Source organism: Peromyscus eremicus, chromosome 20 (assembly GCF_949786415.1).
Source record: "Peromyscus eremicus chromosome 20, PerEre_H2_v1, whole genome shotgun sequence".
NCBI lineage: Eukaryota > Metazoa > Chordata > Mammalia > Rodentia > Cricetidae > Peromyscus > Peromyscus eremicus.
In genome coordinates this window covers 43,369,217-43,387,737 of record NC_081436.1, presented here as the reverse complement: position 1 = coordinate 43,387,737, position 18,521 = coordinate 43,369,217, and the positions used below count along the sequence as shown (strand labels likewise).

General features: G+C 47.3%; 1 protein-coding gene across 1 annotated transcript in view; it reads left to right on the top strand.

Annotated features, from left to right (window-relative positions):
• Zhx2 (zinc fingers and homeoboxes 2) overlaps positions 1-16,015 on the top strand; it is a 160,734-nt gene extending 144,719 nt beyond the window's left edge. The window contains exon 4 of the mRNA XM_059247598.1: positions 14,764-16,015. The gene's annotated coding sequence lies outside the window, so the exon portion shown is untranslated. The remainder of the gene's footprint in view (positions 1-14,763) is intronic.
• Positions 16,016-18,521: the final 2,506 nt, after the last annotated feature.

Below are 18,521 nucleotides of genomic sequence, written 5' to 3'. Positions count from 1 at the left end.
ACCAGATATGTCATGGGCATGGTATATTCAAATATTTCTTATCAGAAACTAGAGCATTTCAGATTTCAGATTTTTTTTTCCCAGAATTTGGAACATTTGCACACATAATGTAGAGTGCTGGGGGCTGGGACCCTAATCTGAATCTGAAAATATTTATGTTTCACGTTTGTGTTATACACAGAGACCAAAGGTAACTCCAATGCAATATTTTTCATAATTTTATGTATGCTTGAAACATCATTTCATGGTGTGGTATTTCCTCCACCCATCATGCTGGCATTGGAAAGTTTCAGATTTTGAAGCATTTAGTAGTTTAGAATTTCAGATTCAGAATGTTCAACCTGTGTTTATCATGTATATTTATCACGTACAGTATGTTTGAAATACATATACATAATGGAATGGTTCAGTGGAGCTCATTTGCCTATGCACTACCTCACACACACTTGTCAGTTTCTTTTGTGTGGCAAGTAAGTCCTTTTTCAAGGTTCTTTGACAAGGGGATGAAATAAACAGGGCCTGATAGTCCTGTGCCCTTAATGTAAGGCTGTTCTCAGAGGGGATGCCCCGCTGCCTGGACCTGTTTGGACACCAGCCTTCAGGCCTGTTCATACTTGAGCCGTTTCAAACTGTTAAAGCAACACACCCTCTGTGTGTATTATGGTCACAGTTGGGGGAAAAAAAGAAAAAAGAAAAAGAAGGAAGGGAGCGTATTCTATCTTCTCCTTTGTTCTTTTTTGTTTTGTTTTGTTTTAAGTTTACTGAATTGGAGATTGAAGGTTGTTTCTTTGCACCTGGAAGACTGGGAATACTCCTTTTCTTGCCTTGTGTGGCTCAGGGAAGGTGCTTTCTGCTTAAGTCCCCGTAACCCCTTCAAATCTGGACAAGACCTGTGCAGATTTAGACCTGTGGAGCCACAAAAGCAAGGGAGGGAGGTTACCATGGTTACTAATGGCCATGTCATCCACATAATGGGACAGGCCTTGAAGCCCTTGGTGCGTGCGCGCTTCCCAAGAGGTCAGCGCAAGTCAAAACCCGACTGCAGCAGCTGACTTGGCTGTGTGTGGGGAGCAGAGGAGGTGGGAGGGGGGCAGCTTGAAACCTAAGCCTGAAAGGCCCATGGTTTGGCCAGGTGAACTGCTCTAGAGATCACTGCAAAAGCCACAGAAGGGGCCTCCCAAGATACCCTTTGAAACAAAGGTAAGACTCTTTGTATGGTCCTGAGGGAAACCCTACAGGTTACACACATCCATGCTGATGAACTTAGACAACTCCGGCCAGCCATGCGGCTCATTATTAACTCGTTTATTGCATGATAAAATGAGGTGCCTGGCAAATCTGTAAAACCCTCTGGAAGCTTTCTCTAGCCAGTTGCGGCAACAGTTTAATGAGTAGTCAACCCCAGAGTACCAACACATCTTCTTGAGGAACTTCCCGTGAGTCCAGGAAAGGATATGGCCCAAAAAGGAGGTGCTGGTGATAGGCAAGAGTCCTGAGATCCACAGGAGTATCAACGGGCCACCTCTCTCTGGCTACCTTGTGTCTTCCCGCTCTCTGGCCACCTTCTTGGGAAGCCCTGCCATTTAGCTATGCCTCCCCTGTTGAAACAGTATTTTTGTTTTGTCTTGGTTTTTTGTCCTCATGAATGCTCTAGCTTGCCCTGAGCTTCTCTTCTTGATCTTGATCCATGGTATGAATTTACATGTTTTCTATTTCTTCCCACCCTAGAGCCGACAATAGATTCAGCTCCATTCAACAATACGTTGAGCATCCTGTATACTGGTTGCCATAGTCAATACCAAAAGACAATGGAGGCAGACAGATGGTGCAGCTCCCATTCCCAACAGAGCTCAGTTGGGCTGAGGACAGAGACTGCACTTCCCATTACTAGCCAGTATGACATGTGAGATGTGGGTCCTCATTGGAGGCATACCCAGACTAGGCATCACAGGGGGTTAGGGGAAGAAGGGATATTGACTCTGGAGTAGCTTTTAGGAGGGCCAAGAAATCAGACAAAGAAAGGAGTTGTTCAAGCAAAAAGAGCAGCATGGGCCAAGGTCCAGAGATGGTACATGTGAGGACCAGAAGAGGATTGGCATGGACAGAAAGTGGTTTGGGTTCTGTTAATGATTAAAAGAAGCAAGCTGAAAGCAAACCTAACTGTTTTCTCTAAGAGGCTGAAGCTATTCTGAACCAGCTGTGTTGGCTGAATTGGACGTGAGGACACAGTACCCCAGTGTGGGCTCAGATGGTGTTTCCTCATCCCCACAGCTGAGTGAGAGGTAGCCCAGGGGAGCTGTCCCCCAGAGAGACATGGCCACCTGTTGGCATCCCTTCCCTGAAGGTATACACCATCTGAGTAGGTGCGTGACTGCCTGATTCCCTGAGGCCTGAAGAAAACACAGATGGGGGATGCTAAGATCACCAGAAGAAGTTTGGGGGAAGGAGAAGGAAAGATGGGTGAAGGTTTCCCAAGGAGCAGCAGCCTAGCTGCTGCTCAGGATGCCTGTGTCTTACCTAGTTCTCTGGCAGAGGCAATTCTCTATATTCTTATGATCCAGAAAGTGAGCCTCGGACAGCAGGGAACTCACCCACATTGCTCCATCCGTCAGCTCAGCTGGATTCTAAAGCCCCTACTCTTCCTGCCGCCATCTGAAGGGTCCCATTGCTCTTGGTCACCCTCCTCCCCCTCTCTCTTCACTGACCTCCACCTTCCATCTAAGGATGTGGAGAACGGCCCGGGAGTTGGAAGTGGACTGTTGAATTAACACCAGACCACTCAGAGATGTAGGAAGTACCTGTATACCCATTTTCTGATGATGGTAAGTGTGAGCCTACAGGATATTCCTGAACAAGATACTGGAGCTTTTCAGTACCTAGTGCGACCACCTATTTACAAAGGTCTCCTGATGGTTCAGGGGGCCATGTTATAGAGGATGGACCTGCAGGCCACACAGGCGACAGCATCTGAAACCTGGCCCAAGTCCTAACCAGAAGCATCCATCAAACAAGTCTTCCAACTTAGAGAGCAGAAAAATCTCCCTAAATTGTGGCTCTCTTGGCATCCATGGGTATGCCTAACACATGTATTGGGACTGAGGAAACGGCTCGGTTGATTAAAATGACTGTTGACTGCCCCTGTAAAAAGCTGAGCACAGTAGTAGCACATACATAGCTGCAATCCCAACACTGGAGAGGCAGAGACAGGAGGAGCTCAGAGCTTACTGGTCAACCAGTTCAGCCAAATCAGCAAGCTCCAGATTCATCAGGAGATCTTATTTCGAAAACTAAGGTGAAGAATGATTAATGAAACCCAATGTCAACCTCATATACATACATACATACATATATATGAATGAATGAAATTGCAGCTATGTGCAATGGGAACATATATCATAATCCCAAAATAATTCATGGTTTTAACCTCATGAAGGTGCTATCTGACACACAAGATGGTAGAAATGCAGAGATCCCTGAAGCAAGAAGCGCCAAGGGCTCGAGGATCAGATTTTCCCTTATAGGACTGAGTATCTCTACCAGTAAAGCCCTGAGCATTAACTTCTGCAAGGCTCATGACTGTGAATGCCCCACACCACGTTCACCACAGCCTTAACGTTAGGCATAAAGATTAGCAATCTTTCCCAGCCCTGAAGTGATGTTCTCTTGATTAGAATAATTTTGATTGATCTCGCTGATAGCCATTGCTTAGTAAGAGGTTGAAAAATAAACTTTTCCTTTTCTAAAACTTAGTCAATCTACTTAGGCAAGACATTGTCAAGCATATGCCTGGATGTGCGGTCAAATGACCTGTCTTATTGCTGCAGGTGCTGTTGATGATGATGATGATGATCACGATGATGATGATGGTGGTGGTGATGATGATGATGGTGATGATGATGGTGGTGGTGATTATAGTGATGATGATGATGATGATGATGGTGGTGGTGATGATGATGATGATGAGCTTCCATTTATTGTCATATACTGACTGTCTGCTTGGCATTCTCTGAAACATATCTATTAAATCCCTTGAACCTCACCACCATCTAGTGAGGCAGGCACAGCTTTCCCTCCACCTTATAGAGCACAAAAGCTGGTAAGCTTGGAACCACCTTTCATCTGCCAGCCCAGTGTCTACTCACTGAGGCCAATATCCTCTTCAATGGTGGTACCACTGCCGTAGCCTAGGACAATTAACAACTTACGAATGGAAAATGCATTATTGGTTCACAGCTTTCAAAAATCTTAGTTCATTGTGGCAGGAAAAGCATGGGAACAGGGCCACCTCCATCCCCAGAAGTGTGGACCAGGAAGCAGAGAAAAACTGCTCAGAAGCAGAGCAGATATATTCTTCAGAGGCCTGCCCCTAAGTGGCCTACTACTGCCAGCCATTTTCTGCCTCTGAAAGACTCCAAAGCCTTTGAAATAGCGCCCTAAGACGGGGACTAAGCACTCAGACCACAAGCCTGTGGGAACTATTTCAGAATTCAAACCGTAGCACATTGCTCAGCAAGAGCTTCAGAGAACCCCCTTCATGCCAAGCACTGTGCATGTGTGCGTGACTTTGCCTATAAAGCCAACACACAGCCCCTATCTGGATGTCAGCCTAAAAAGGTAAGATATATACATAAACCAGAAGTCCATCTGGACTGTTCTTTTTAAAGACTTTTTTTTAAATTATGTGTATGCAGAGGGGGAGGGCTGTGCACACGCGTGCAGTACCCAAGGTGGCCAGAAGAGGGCGTAGGATTTATTGGAGCTGGAGTTACAGGCAATTAAGAGCTTCCCATCTTGGATTCTGGGAACCAAACTTGGGTCCTCTGCAAGAACATTATGTACTCTTAATCACACAGCCATGTCTCCAGCCCCCACCATCTGGACTGTTTTATACGAGTTATACACACAGAAATTGGAGGAGCCCAGAGGGAGAAAGGTGGCTTTTTTGGGTTTAAAAAAAAAAAAAAAAAAAAAACAACCTCCCCACCCACCCACATGTGCGAGCCTTCTTCTCGTTCAAACAAAGGAAACGCAGAAACCTGAAGTAACTCACCAGAATTCACTCAGCTAAGTGTCTAAATTTGGCTCACGATCTCCAGCCACTATCTTCACGGCCTCCAGATTTCTGACAGTTTCCAACTCCTGATGATTAGTGATGGCTCAGGGAAGGTGTGAAATTTGTGAAATGTCAAAAAAAAAAAATTGCCATGGCTCAGCTTGCTTAAAATATTTAAGGCTGATTAATTGTTGCATGCTGACTACAACTTAAGTCCAGAATATGTACACCCCTCACACACTGTTCAGATTAGCTGTCTATAGATAGAAGAATAAATGAGTGAACATGAATGAATGAATGAATGCTCTCTAATCATTAGTTTGCATGCCTCTCTTCCCCACCAGATCTTTGAAGTCAGAGACCCCACCTCATCAGTCTCTGAGTTCCCGGGGCAGAGATGGAGGAGATGCTCAGTCATGGTTTTCTCACTCCATTTGCTATTGCTAGTAACACAGGCCAGATGGCTTTGAGAGAAAAGGGGTTGATTTTGGCTACGCTTTCAGAGGTCCATGGTTGAATGACCATCTGGTGATGTTCTTCTTGCTGGTAGAATCCCAAAACAGTTCAGAGACAGGAAGCATGGAGTGTGTGTGTGTGTGTGTGTGTGTGTGTGTGTGTGTGTGTATGAAATGATCTCTCTCACTATCTTATGTTTTCATTATAATTATTAAAATGTGTTATCTGTACACGTTTATGGTTTCTTCATGGCATCTCTGTATGTACTTTGGTTATGTCCATCCTCAATCTCTCCCTTTTCCCCAGGCCTCCTTCTTTACTCCCTAACAGTCACTCTTCCGCCTCCAAGTCTAGTGTTGTGCTGTTTTGTTCTGTTTTCTCTTGTTTCTACATACAAGAGAAAATATGTGATGTTTGTCTTTCTATGTCTGGCTTATTTCTCTTAACACAGTGAGCTCCAGACCCATCTGTGACAAGACCCCATTCTCCTTTATGATGAAACACTCTTTTGTGTTGTATACACCCTACTGGATTCTCCCTGTTTGTCTTTTGACCGGCATCTAGATTAATTGCATGTCTTGGCTCTTGTGAATCGTGCTGCAGTAAACGTGGCTATGCAGACATCTCTAGTACATACTCCCTTTGGGTCCTTTGGTTATACAGCCAGATCAGATGGTACTTCTATGTTTAGCTTTTTTCTTCCTTTGAGGTTTTAGTTGGGGAGTGGGGGTGGAGAATTGGATTTTTTTGTTGCTGTTGTTGTTGCTTGTTTGTTTCTTGGCTGTTTATGAGGAACTTCCGTACTGTAGATGTAACACTGCTGCATACTGTAACAGTTACCTTTCTTGTTGTAACCAAATACCTAATTAGAAGCAGTTTAAGGGAGACAGGGCTCCTTCTTGCTTACAATTCAAGGAGATGCATCTTATCATGGTGGGAAAGGCATGGTGGCAGACGCAAGACGCCAGCTGGTCACTTGCATGAGCAGTCAGGAAGCCAAGAGAAACTGGAATGGGACCGTGACATAAAACATCAAGACCTAGACCCAGCTGCTCCCCTCTCCAACAAAGCTCTACCTAGCAGAGCTTCCACAGCCTTACAAAACAACATTGCTAGTAGTACTCCTTGGTTTACAGAAGGCCACCTTCTCACTCCATCCTCACGTGGACTCTACACTATGTGTTCACACCCCCAGCATCTTTTTCTCTGCTTACCTAGTCCTATTAGATTAGGGCTTAACTGTTCTGCACTTGCTTACCTATTTAACGATCTTGTCTGCAAACGCGGGGCTACAATATACACATACAGTTCGCCGCGGAACACTTAAAGGGCTATCTGTTGTTGTTGGAATTAAATGAGATAATAAACGAGAGCCCCTAGGTGCTGACGTTAAGATCGGCACCTGTTCCGTTAGAGATGCCTGTGAACCTTTTTCTGCCTCTCCGTGTAGTGAACTTGCCTGATTACTTCCTGCCTTTCCAAACTGACATTTTCCGTTGGGCTCTGCTTGTGCAAGCTCATGCCGTTCGTTCACTGTGTAACAAGAGGAGTGTGTGAGAGAGGCCTAGGGCAGCAACATGGGCTGACATTTGCTGAGTGTGTACCATGACAGGAACTGCTCAAGCACCTCACCTGTGCCCACTCATCCTCACAGTAACTCCGTAATCAGCATCAGTTTCTTCATGGACGGCCCATAGAAAAGACACAAAGAACGATGACTTACCCAAGGTCATCCAGGTAGAAAGTAGTGAAGCTGGGATTCAAACCCAAACCTAGATGTGGAACCCCTGTCCTTGCTAGCTTTAATGATCCACTTGACACAGCCCATTGTCAGCCATCCAGCTGAGAACCTGAATTGGGTAATGGTGTAGATCAAATTGGTATGTCTTGATTGATAATTGCCATAGGAGGACCCAGCCCACTATGGCGGTACATCCCTCAGTAAGTGATCCCAAGTGTACAAGAAAGCTAACTGACTATAAGCCAGCCTAGGAACCAGAAGCCACAATTCTCCATGATTCCTGCTTGTACTTCCTTGGCTGTGAAGTGAGTTCCTTGGTCAGAGGCAATGCTGTATAGAACAACAAGGGGACCTGCTTTCAAGTTCCTGCCTTGAGCCTCTGCCTTGACTTCCCTCAGTGATGGACTAGTATGGTTCATCAGAGACTAGCTAAAATAAGCCCTTCCTCCCCTAAGGGAGTTTCATCACAGCAACAGAAATAAAGCTGGAACACCAATTTAAGAGTCTCCCCAGCCAGACAGTGATGGTGCACGCCTTTAATCCCAGCACTCAGGAGGCAGAGGCAGGTGGATCTCTGTGAGTTCAAGGCCAGCCTGGTTTACAGAATTAGTTCCAGGACAACTAGGGCTGTTACACAGAGAAACCCTGTCTCTAAAAACCAAAAAAAAAAAAAAAAAAAAAAAAAGTCTCCCTGATTGGGGCTGGAGAGATGGCTCAGCAGTTAAGGGCACTGGCTGCTCTTCCAGTAGTTTGGGTTCAATTCCAAGAACCTACATAACAGTTCAGAACCGTAACTCCAAGATCTGGCACCCTCACATAGACATGCGTGCAGGCAAAACACCAATGCACATAAAACAAAAATAAATTGTTTTTTTTTAAGTTCCCCTGGTAGGACTGAGACAGGATTCCACTGTAAGTAGATACTCTTGAACTCCACTGGACACTGCCTACCAATTGTAGGGAGAAGAAGGAGCCCCATGGCCCTCAGACAGTAACTGTGCTTGAGCTCCCCATCAGTCTAGGTGTGGGATTTACCCAGTCTGTAGGTCTCAGCACGTTCTCCTCCCCCAGAAGCTCCTCAAACCATCACAAAGATGGAGAGCTTCGGCCAACTGAGCCAAAGTGGACCCAGGTCTGTCTGGAGTCAACTCGGAATGATAGTTTTCCTGTCGGCTCAAGTTCTCTCTCTCTCAATTCTACCTCAAGTCAGAGCATGCCTTCCATTCCAAATAAGACTGTTGACCTTCTGTTTGCCTGTCCACAGCTATGAAACACTCTTCTAGGGAGCTGGAGAGATGGCTCAGTGGTTAAGAGTACCGCCTGCTCTTCCAGAGGACCCGGGTTCAATTCCCAGCACCCACATGGCAGCTCACAACTGTCAGTAACTCCAGTTCCAGGGAATCTGACACCTTCACACCAATGTACATAAAATAAAAAGTGGAAATGAAAAAGAACAAAGTGTAAAAGAAAAAAAAAAAACACTCTTCTAATATTCCCTTATTCCCCAGGAATCTATCTCTGCATTCTCTTGAACACACTCCATCCAAAACCTAACCACTACCTACAAAGGAACTGCAGTTAAACTGAAAGCAGGCTTCTTCCCAACAGTCCCAGAGACCAGATGACAGTGGGGTCAAATGGTTAGCAGAGAACCAGCCCTCCGTGAGTAAGCAGTACACTTGCTTAGCCTAGCGATACGAAAAATTTCCAGGGCCCCATGCTGCTGGAATCAGGATGTGTGGCACATCTGTGCGACAGGCATTTTAACATGCCCCACTACAAATCTGACACACTTTCCACTTTATGAACCTTGGGTGTGTTGGATTTACCTCATTTGTGAAACAGAGTCCCACCCTACATAGCTGCATGGCCCTAAGATGTTTGTCCTTTGGAGTCTAAGAGATGTAACTCTCAGCCTCAGATAAGAGCACAGTGAGTGTATGTCCCCTCTCTCCTCCTGTGAAAGCATCTTGCCTTAACAAATGCATTGAGATGGGGTTGCCACTGGGTTAGATGATGCTTAATTAGGGTTTCTATTACTGTGAAAGAGACACTATGACCATAGCAACTCTTATAAAGGAAAACGTTTAATTGGGGCTGGCTTACAGTTCAGAGGTTCAGTCCGTTATCAGTATGGTAGGAAGCAGGGAGGCACACAGGCAGACATGGTGTTAGAGAAGGAGCTGAGAGTTCTGCATCTGGATTGGCAGGCAGCAGGAAGAACAAGTGAGTCACTGGGTCGGGCTTGAGCTTCTAAAACCTCAAAGCCTGCCCCCAGTGACACACTTCCTCCATCAAGACCATACCTGCTAATAGTGCCACTCCCTATGAGCCTAAGGGGGCCATTTTCATTCAAACCACCACATTCCACTCTCTGGCCCCCATAGGCTTGTAGCCATATCATAATGCAAAAATGCATTCAGTCTAACTTCAAAATCTCCATAGTCTATAACAGTCTCAACGTTGTTTAAAAGCCCTAGGTCCAAAGTCTCTTCTGAGACTCACAGAAATCTCTTAACTGTAATGCCCTGGAAATCAAAATGAAAAGGCAGATCACGTACTTCCAACATATTGTGGCACAGGCTATACCTTACTGTTCCAAAAGGAAGAAAGTGAGGAAACACTGGACCAAAGCGAGTCCAAAAACCATCTGGGCAAACTCCAAATTCTGCACCTCCCTGTCTGATGTCAAAGTGCTCTTCAGATCTCCAGCTCCTTTCAGCTTTGTTGACTGCAACACATTTCTCTCTCTTGGGCTGTTTCCACTCCCTGTTAGCAGCTCTCCTCAACAGGTATCCCACTGCTCTGGCATCTCTAACATCTTGGGTTCTCCAAGGCAATCCAGGCTTCAGTGTCATAGCTTCACACAATGGCTTCTCTAGGCCTCCACACAGGGATACCTCTGCCACGTGCCTGGCCTCACAGCAGCTTTCCTTAGCTGCAGAGGGAGGTTCCACAACCCCTTTCTACTATCCTTGACTCTAAAGCCAGAACCATGTGGCCAAAGCTGCCAAATTCTGCTGCTTTCTAGAGTTGGAGTATGACCCCCTTGTTTAATGACACCTTCACCAGCTTTCTTTCTTGCTGTTTTCCTTCACTGCCTAAGCTGGGATGTGCTGGAACTCACTCTGTAGACCAGGCTGACCTTGAACTCAGAGATTTGCTTGCCTCTGTCTCCTGAGTGCTGGGATTAAAGGCATATACCACCACGCCTGGACCTAACTTGTTCTTTAATTCCTTTTCACAAATTAGAAGCTTAGTTGGGTGGGGTCTTGCCCTGAGGCCCCCACTCCCTTTATTCCATTTAGCATCAGGCTTTTCTTTAAACTTTTTCCTGGTGGTCCTTTTCTCCTCAAACTGTGTATTTTGTATTTTTCCTTCCTCAGCTTGCTCCTTTTCATTATAGATCTGCAGAATATTGCCCACTAATAACCAGGCAGCACAGTCAATGCTGGGTTGTTTCGAAATGTCCTCTGCCAAAAGAGTTAATCCATAACTCTTCAACTTAGCCTCGGGCAGATTTTTGGAACAAGGGCAGAAAGCAACCATGTTCTTTGCCAAAATATCACAAGAACAGTCTCTAGGCCACATGTTAATGTTCTCCCCTGAAACCTCTTGAGCCAGGCCCCCCACAGTTCAAATCACCCTCAGCACCACTGTCTTCCATGTTCCTACTAGAATGGCCCATTAAGCTGCACTTGAAGTGTTCGACTGTTTTCCTAACCCAGAGTCCCAAAGTCTACATTCCTCCAAATAAAAACATGGCCAGCCAATCACAGCAACACCCCATTCCTGGTACCAACTTCTGTCTTAGTTAGGGTTTCTATTGCTGTGAAGAGACACCATGACCACGGAAACTCTTATAAGGGAAAACATTTTAATTGGGGCTTAGCTTACAGTTCAGAGGTCTAGTCCACTATCATTGTGGTGGGAAGCATAGAGGTATGAAGGCAGACATGGTGCTGGAGAGGTAACTGGGAGTTCTGCATCTGGATTGGCAGGCAATAGGAAGAGCAAGTGAGTCACTGGGCCTGGCTTGAGTTTCTGAAAACTCAAAGCCACACCGCCCCCAACGAGGCCACACCTACTCCAACAAGGCCACACCTCCTAGTAGTGCCACTCCCTATGGGCTTAAGCAGACCATTTTCATTCAAATCACCACAGATGAGGACTGCCACAGGGACCTCCCAGAGCATTCATGTAGAACTCAGCACTGTTCAGAGGAAGCTGGACCTAGTGGTGGAGAGGACTTTAGAGGAAACAGAGCCAGATGCAGGAAAGCTTTCATCCCCTCTTCCAACAGCTCCTCGGCCCCTCCTTGGATAATGATGAAAAAGACGGGCCATAAATGGACATTTGCAAAGCAGAAACGACAGAGAGCGAGGAACTTTATCTTCAACCTCACAGTGTCACAGCACCCAGTTATCTGACGTAACGAAGTAGGGTTATATGGGAGAGGGAGTCAGAGAGAATAAGACAATATGTTATGGGAAGATATTCACCATCTCTCTCATGTAGTGCAGAGTTATTCTTTCCCAAGTCCTCAGGTGCCCAAGAGAAAATCCTAATGGGAAAATAAAAAAAACAGAACAGAAAGCTGTCACGTGGTTCTTTGGTTTTTTTTTTTTCCATGTTTCACCAACATGAAGAGTACTAGGGAAGCAGATTTTGCCAGAATTAGTATTTTCAACATGGCGAATTGTCTTCAAAGCAGATGTAGGGGGTGGGAAGGTTTCCTGTCCCTAGAAGGTGTTTCTGTTGAGGTTGGACATCCTAGAGGTAAAGTCTTTTCAATGAAGGCCATAAGAAAATGTGCCTAGTGGCCTTGCAGCTTCCTCCAAAGCTCTAGGGTGAGGTGACCCACTGGGCATGCATGTTATCTGACCGAGTGATAAGACTCCCTAGGGAGTTAGCAAGGGGCCACAGTGACAAAGCACAGTGATAGGGTGTAAAGAAAACAACCAACACTCAAAGGTGAACTTCATCACTCCCCTTTCCAACAGCCACCATGGTTAACAGCTCTGTACCCACTCCCCCTTTCCACTCACTAACGAACGCCTGTTGAGTATCCCTTGTGGGCCAGACACTACAGGGAGATGGTGGCTAGGGCCAGCAAGGAACACCATGGGTACCATCCATGGCCATTGGTACTACCTCACACTAACAAAACAGTCAACTAGACAAGTGAAGGCAGCCAATCACAGCAACACCCCATTCCTGGTACCAACTTCTGTCTTAGTTAGGGTTTCTATTGCTGTGAAGAGACACCATGACCACGGAAACTCTTATAAGGGAAAACATTTTAATTGGGGCTTAGCTTACAGTTCAGAGGTCTAGTCCACTATCATTGTGGTGGGAAGCATAGAGGTATGAAGGCAGACATGGTGCTGGAGAGGTAACTGGGAGTTCTGCATCTGGATTGGCAGGCAATAGGAAGAGCAAGTGAGTCACTGGGCCTGGCTTGAGTTTCTGAAAACTCAAAGCCACACCGCCCCCAACGAGGCCACACCTCCTAGTAGTGCTAGAAGGTGTCTTGGCTACGTCATTGAGAGATAACTCCATGTGTGACAGGGTCAGGGACCGGAAGCACTATGAACAGGTGCCATGGAGGAGAAAGGCCAGAGAAAATATCCCCCAGCTAAGTCAGAACGCATTCCTGCAGGGCCTGAGGCATGATGAAGACTGGGCCTTGTTCCCAGGACAGCTAGGGAAGGTAAGGAAGGGAGTAACCACGGTGGCTTAGAACTGTCACACTGGGACATGGGAGCAGGGCCATGCCCAGTGTGCCGGGGCCTCTGATCAGGGGCCTGACGCTAGAATATGCCAAGGGACAAATGACTGTGGCAGGTGGCGAAAGGGAACATGGGTCAGAGCTTGCTTTGTCTGCCCTTCCTCCCTTCAATCTGAACACGGTAGGACCGTGAGAAACAAAGGCACAGCCATCATCCAGACACTGCCCACCGTCACTTGACACCTAGCAGGACCCTGGCACTGGAGAGAAAATTAGACTAGTGAATGAGGGTGCTTGCTGACCGGGTGGCCTTTAGGTTTGGGCCACGAGCAGACACCTCTGGACAGGGGCCCCATTTCCAGAATCATTTTGAGAGTTCTGCCCAGCTCCCACAGCCTGAACCTTGACCATGGCCACATACTCCCGGAAGGGTAGAGGAGAGTTAGAGTCCAAGAGATCTAAAGCCTGGAGCCACGCTAGTATATTTGGGATAACTGCAAAAGAAAAATGGGTGGGGGGTGGGGGTAGGGGGTGAGAGGTAGGGGGTGGGAGGTAGAGATAAGCTTTGTCTACTTTTGGGTCTGACATTTTGCTTGATTATCCATACTCATCATCATCGTTATTACAAATGGTTGGAGGATCATACATGTTTATACCCATGTTTAAAAACTATATTAAGCCGGGCGGTGGTGGCGCACGCCTTTAATCCCAGCACTCGGGAGGCAGAGCCAGGCGGATATCTGTGAGTTCAAGGCCAGCCTGGTCTCCAAAGCGAGTTCCAGGAAAGGCGCAAAGCTACACAGAGAAACCCTGTCTCGAAAAACCACAAAAGAAAAAAAAAAAAAAAAAAAAAACCTATATTAAGAAGGTTGGTAAGGCCGGGCAGCGGTGCCGCATGGCTTTAATCCCAGCACTTGGGAGGCAGAGGCAGGCGGATCTCTGTGAGTTCGAGACCAGCCTGGTCTACAGAGCGAGATCCAGGACAGGCACCAAAACTACACAGAGAAACCCTGTCTTGGAAAAGAAAAAGAAAAAGAAGGTTGGTAAGATGTTCTAGTTGGTAAAGGTGATTGTCAAGCCTGAGTTTGATTCCTGGAACACACACAGGATAGAAAAAAGAGAAACTACTCCCATAAGTTATCCTATGACCTCCACATGTGCACCTCTCTCTCTCTCTCTCTCTCTCTCTCTCTCTCTCTCTCTCTCTCTCTCTCTCTCTCTCACACACACACACACACACACACACACACACACACACACACCTCATCAGCCTACACCCACAGCTCCAAATTTACACTAAAATCAGGCAAAGCAAGGCAGTATTTCTTGAGTCCCTGTACGTCCGACTTTACATGAATATAGTTGAAATACCTGACAAGAATGACTGAGCTGGAAATGTTTATTTTAGCTCCCAGTTCAGGCCATGGTGACTGGGAGCTGTCTTACTGGGTCTGGGGTGTGGCCCAACATGATGGCAATGGGAGCCTGTGACTGATGGGAAGCAGAGAGAACAGGAAGCAGCCAGGGATAATATACCCCCAAGAACCCTCCTTCTCACAATAGCACCACAGCTGGGGACCAAGGACTCGAACACAGGTGGGCCTGTGGGGGGTGTTTCAGATTCAGACAAAGCCCCAACTTGAAGGGCATCGATCCCTCCTTCAAACCCACCACGGCTTTGGAAGGAGTCCCCAAACTGCAGGAGGACTAGGAAGAGGCCTTCCACCCCAAGAAATGACAGTCCTCTCTCTGACATCTCTTTGGTCTATGTCATCCCTCCAGGGCACTCGGTCTGAACTTCCGTACTGGCAACGGGGATGCTCTCTGTCTTTGAAGAAGGAAGAAAGCCCGCCCCAGCGGCTGTGGGCCGTCTCACCAGCGACTCAGAGTGGAAATGCTTTAGTGGTGTGTGCCTGGAGGCCACGGGAACATCGAAGCTCTCAGTGGCCCTCCCAGAGGCCGGGTGGGAATTGTTGTTCATAGTGCCAAAGTCCTACTACTGTGTTTTCAATGGGTCCCTGTACATAGTCTCTTGCCTCTGCCCCAACCCCACCTCTTGCTATACTGGAACCGATTTATACAATGTGGGAATTTTGTTACCTTTTTAATCGAGGGCAACTTCCTTTTCCAGCACTTCCGTGGTAAGGTGTTTGCTTTTTTTTTTTTTCCTCCCCCAGGAAGGAGGGCTAACCACATTACATTGCTTTTCTCTTTTTTTTCTTTTCACTTTATTAACAAGGGGGAGGGGGTATTAGTATTAGTGCCACTGTATCTACTGGATTTTAGGTAGGAAGAATTTCTTTCTTTCTTTCTTTTTTAAGGTAGTTTGGCATTTGGCTGAGGTTGGTCCTCTGGCTCAACAGTGGATGGGTTCACAAATAGCAGGCCTTCCGCATCAAGCCCAGTTCCCCCGGCTGCCTTTTGGGGACCTTGCCTCAGCCCGATGCCAAGAGGTGGGTCTGGCTTCTCAACTGCTTGGATAATTGGGGAACGGGTGTCTGCCCTCTTTACAAATCTTTTTTAAATACCAGCAGAAAGGGCTCCCACACTTGATGATGCCATCAGTCCTCTTAGGAAATTAAAAGAGTGTTCTTTCGGCCCAGCTCGGACAAAGGTGAACATCTCTGGGTTTCTTTGCTCATCCTCACTGCCTTTTCTTGGTGTGGCATTTGACAAGAAGATTTCAGCTCGAAGCCTCACTATCAATTGATTTTTATTTTTGTTCGTGTGTGTGTGTGTGTGTGTGTGTGTGTGTGTGTGTGTGTGTTTGGGCCAATTTTAGATTACCTGAGTGCACTTTTTTTTTAGTTAGTTGTAACTTTGAAAGAAGGAAAGCCAAGAGATCTATCTCGTATAAATGTCTCGACGTGGATTCTGTTTGCTGTCCTTGTCCCCTCCCCCTCCCCAGCCCCGTGTCCCCACGATACACTGCACAAACAAAATGCTAGGGAGTTTGAATAAAAGCAGTTTTTCTAACTTGTTGCTCATTTGTTGTAACTCAATAAAGCAAAGACTAAACATTTTTATAACCTTTCCTCTGCTCCTTGCTCATCATTGCTATGCGGCTCCTGAGGCCTCAGCCCGCACTCTCCTTCCTGACGTGGCCACCTCCCATTGCCAATTCATTGTGGCCTTATTTGTTTAAGGTTTAGTGTGTGTGTGTGTGTGTGTGTGTGTGTGTGTGTGTAAGTCATGAAACAGAAATTATCCCTTCTGTTCATATCCCTGTGACCCAAATTCTAGTCATGGTAACGCGTGGCTGTAAGGGAGGCTGGCCAAGTGGCCCAGAGCCAGCAGTGGAGCAGTCCCACCCCAAGAGGAAAGTGGAGTGGCCATCACGGTCACGACAATCAACCACAAGGAGATTTAGCTACATCTGACCTCAAGGCCACCCCCCTCCCTAGCTAGATGAACCACCAGCAGCTACTTTTCATTGCATCTGGGTTAATCCGAGAATCATGACCAGTGCCATCCTGGACTTAGAATTGATTCAAGACTTTCCGAGGTCAGAGCCCACGCTGACCCATTGTGTAAGATGTCTCTAGTGTCTGGAAGATCACCTAACCCATCAGTTTCTGTCACGTACACACTTGTGGTTGCTGTCATCGCCAGGGCATCCTCCAGACAAGAGATGAACCACTCCAGAGATGGTTTCAGGGAACAGCGTCTGCTTTATGGTACACGAGCAACCATTTATATAGCGGAAGTCTATCGACTAGGGCTGGTTAGCACATTACCTCGGATTGGACAGTGAGCGCTCATACCACCTCTCTCTGCGGAGGAAGCACCTTAGAGATGTGGGCAGTGCAGATTTGTCCTCAGGCTAGCTTCTGCCACTCACACTACTTCAGAACCCACGGTTCTGACTTCAGACATGGTGTGCCAAGCTTCTTATTTAGAAGTGCAGTGTGCCAGGTAGGCTGGCTGCCGGGTCAGGCCTGCCAAATGCCTCGGACATATGGTGGTAACAAGTCAAGCTTGGTGAGGCCAGAGGCTCTGGGGGCTGATAAGAGGGAAGACTCTTGAGAAAGGAAACAGGAAGGGGCATTGAGAGTCACACCCGAGGAGGGGTTCCTCAGAGTGTCTGCCCAACCAGATAAAAGGACGGACAGGAGCTCCAGGCTCATGTCCAGCCGTAAGGAAGGGAGCAGGTGAGTGAGGCTGGCCTATATGCATCTTTCTTCCTCCTGAGTTCCAGGGGTATAAAGAGGTGAAGGGGGTGGGGGTGTTATGGTGCTTAAGGGCACACTCTGGAGGTCAAAATGCCTGAAGTCAACTCTCTGTTCTGCTACTGTCTGAGGTGCTTTTCTATGGGTGTGATAAAGCACCATGACCAAGGCAACTTATGATAACATTTAAGAGATGGGGGAGGGAGGGAGGGAGGGAGGGAGGGAGGGAAGGACAGAGACAGAGAGATAGAGAGGGAGGGAGGGAGAGGAAGAGAGAGGCAGAGAGAGGGAGGGAGGGAGAGAGGGAGAGAGAGGGAAGAAAGGAGAGAGAGAGAGAGAGAGAGAGAGAGAGAGAGAGAGAGAGAGAGAGAGAGAGAGAGGAGGGAGAGGGAGAAAGGAGGGAGAGGGAGAAGGAGAGAGAGAGAGAGGAGGGAGAGGGAGAGAGGAGGGAGAGGGAGAGAGGAGGGAGAGGGAGAAGGAGAGGGAGAGAGAGAGATTGATTTAGCCTGGCCGGCATAGCTGACTCATTCTGGTCCCCCACTGCCTCTCTTCCTGTGTTCCCAGCACCTGGCTCCTCATCACCCCCATGCTGTCCTGTCCTTCCCGTTAATGAGTGTCTCCAGCCCATCTCCACAGGTGGCTGCACTTCTCTCCCGCTATTTACCACCCTGGCAGTTAGACTTGCTTGCCACTGCCATTTAAAGGAATCCTTCGAGCAAGTCAGTGGGGGCGACCATCAAATGCCTAATGTCTGTGGAAACCAAAGGACAGGGCCCTGATAATGGGCGGGAATGAGGAACACGGAAGATTGTGGCCTTTTAACCACCCAGCAAAATGTGGCCTTTTAACCACCCAGCAAAATGTGGCCTTTTAACCACCCAGCAAAATGTGTCAAGCTGTGTTTCTCCAGTGGGAATGAGTGAAGAGTGGCAGACCTAGGAAGGAGAGTCTGTGGGGCAGGCAAGGTTCTTGAGGCGGTGGGAGAGAGCAGCGGGTGGAGTGGCCAGTGGCTTCATCTATCTATCTATCTATATCTACCGAGGACTCTTTGCACCCCTAGCGCTTCCTTCAAGGGATTTTCTCTTCACCCTCTGTCGAGAGTGGGGGCTACCCATCATGGGGACTCACCTCCCCCCAGGCAGGGGAGAGCCATTACGCTCTAGTACAGGGTACAAGGCCACACGCAAACTTCAATCTGCATCAGTCAGGTTCTGGTAGAAAGGGCTGCTTTTTCCTATGGTAAGTGCGATAATGGTTCTGTGACTTTGTCTGGGAGACATGAACAAATATCTATGTGCCCAAGCTGGGTCATCAACAACAGACCTATACACATGGCCCCTCCCAAGTTTAGCTTGAGGAACCGATACATTT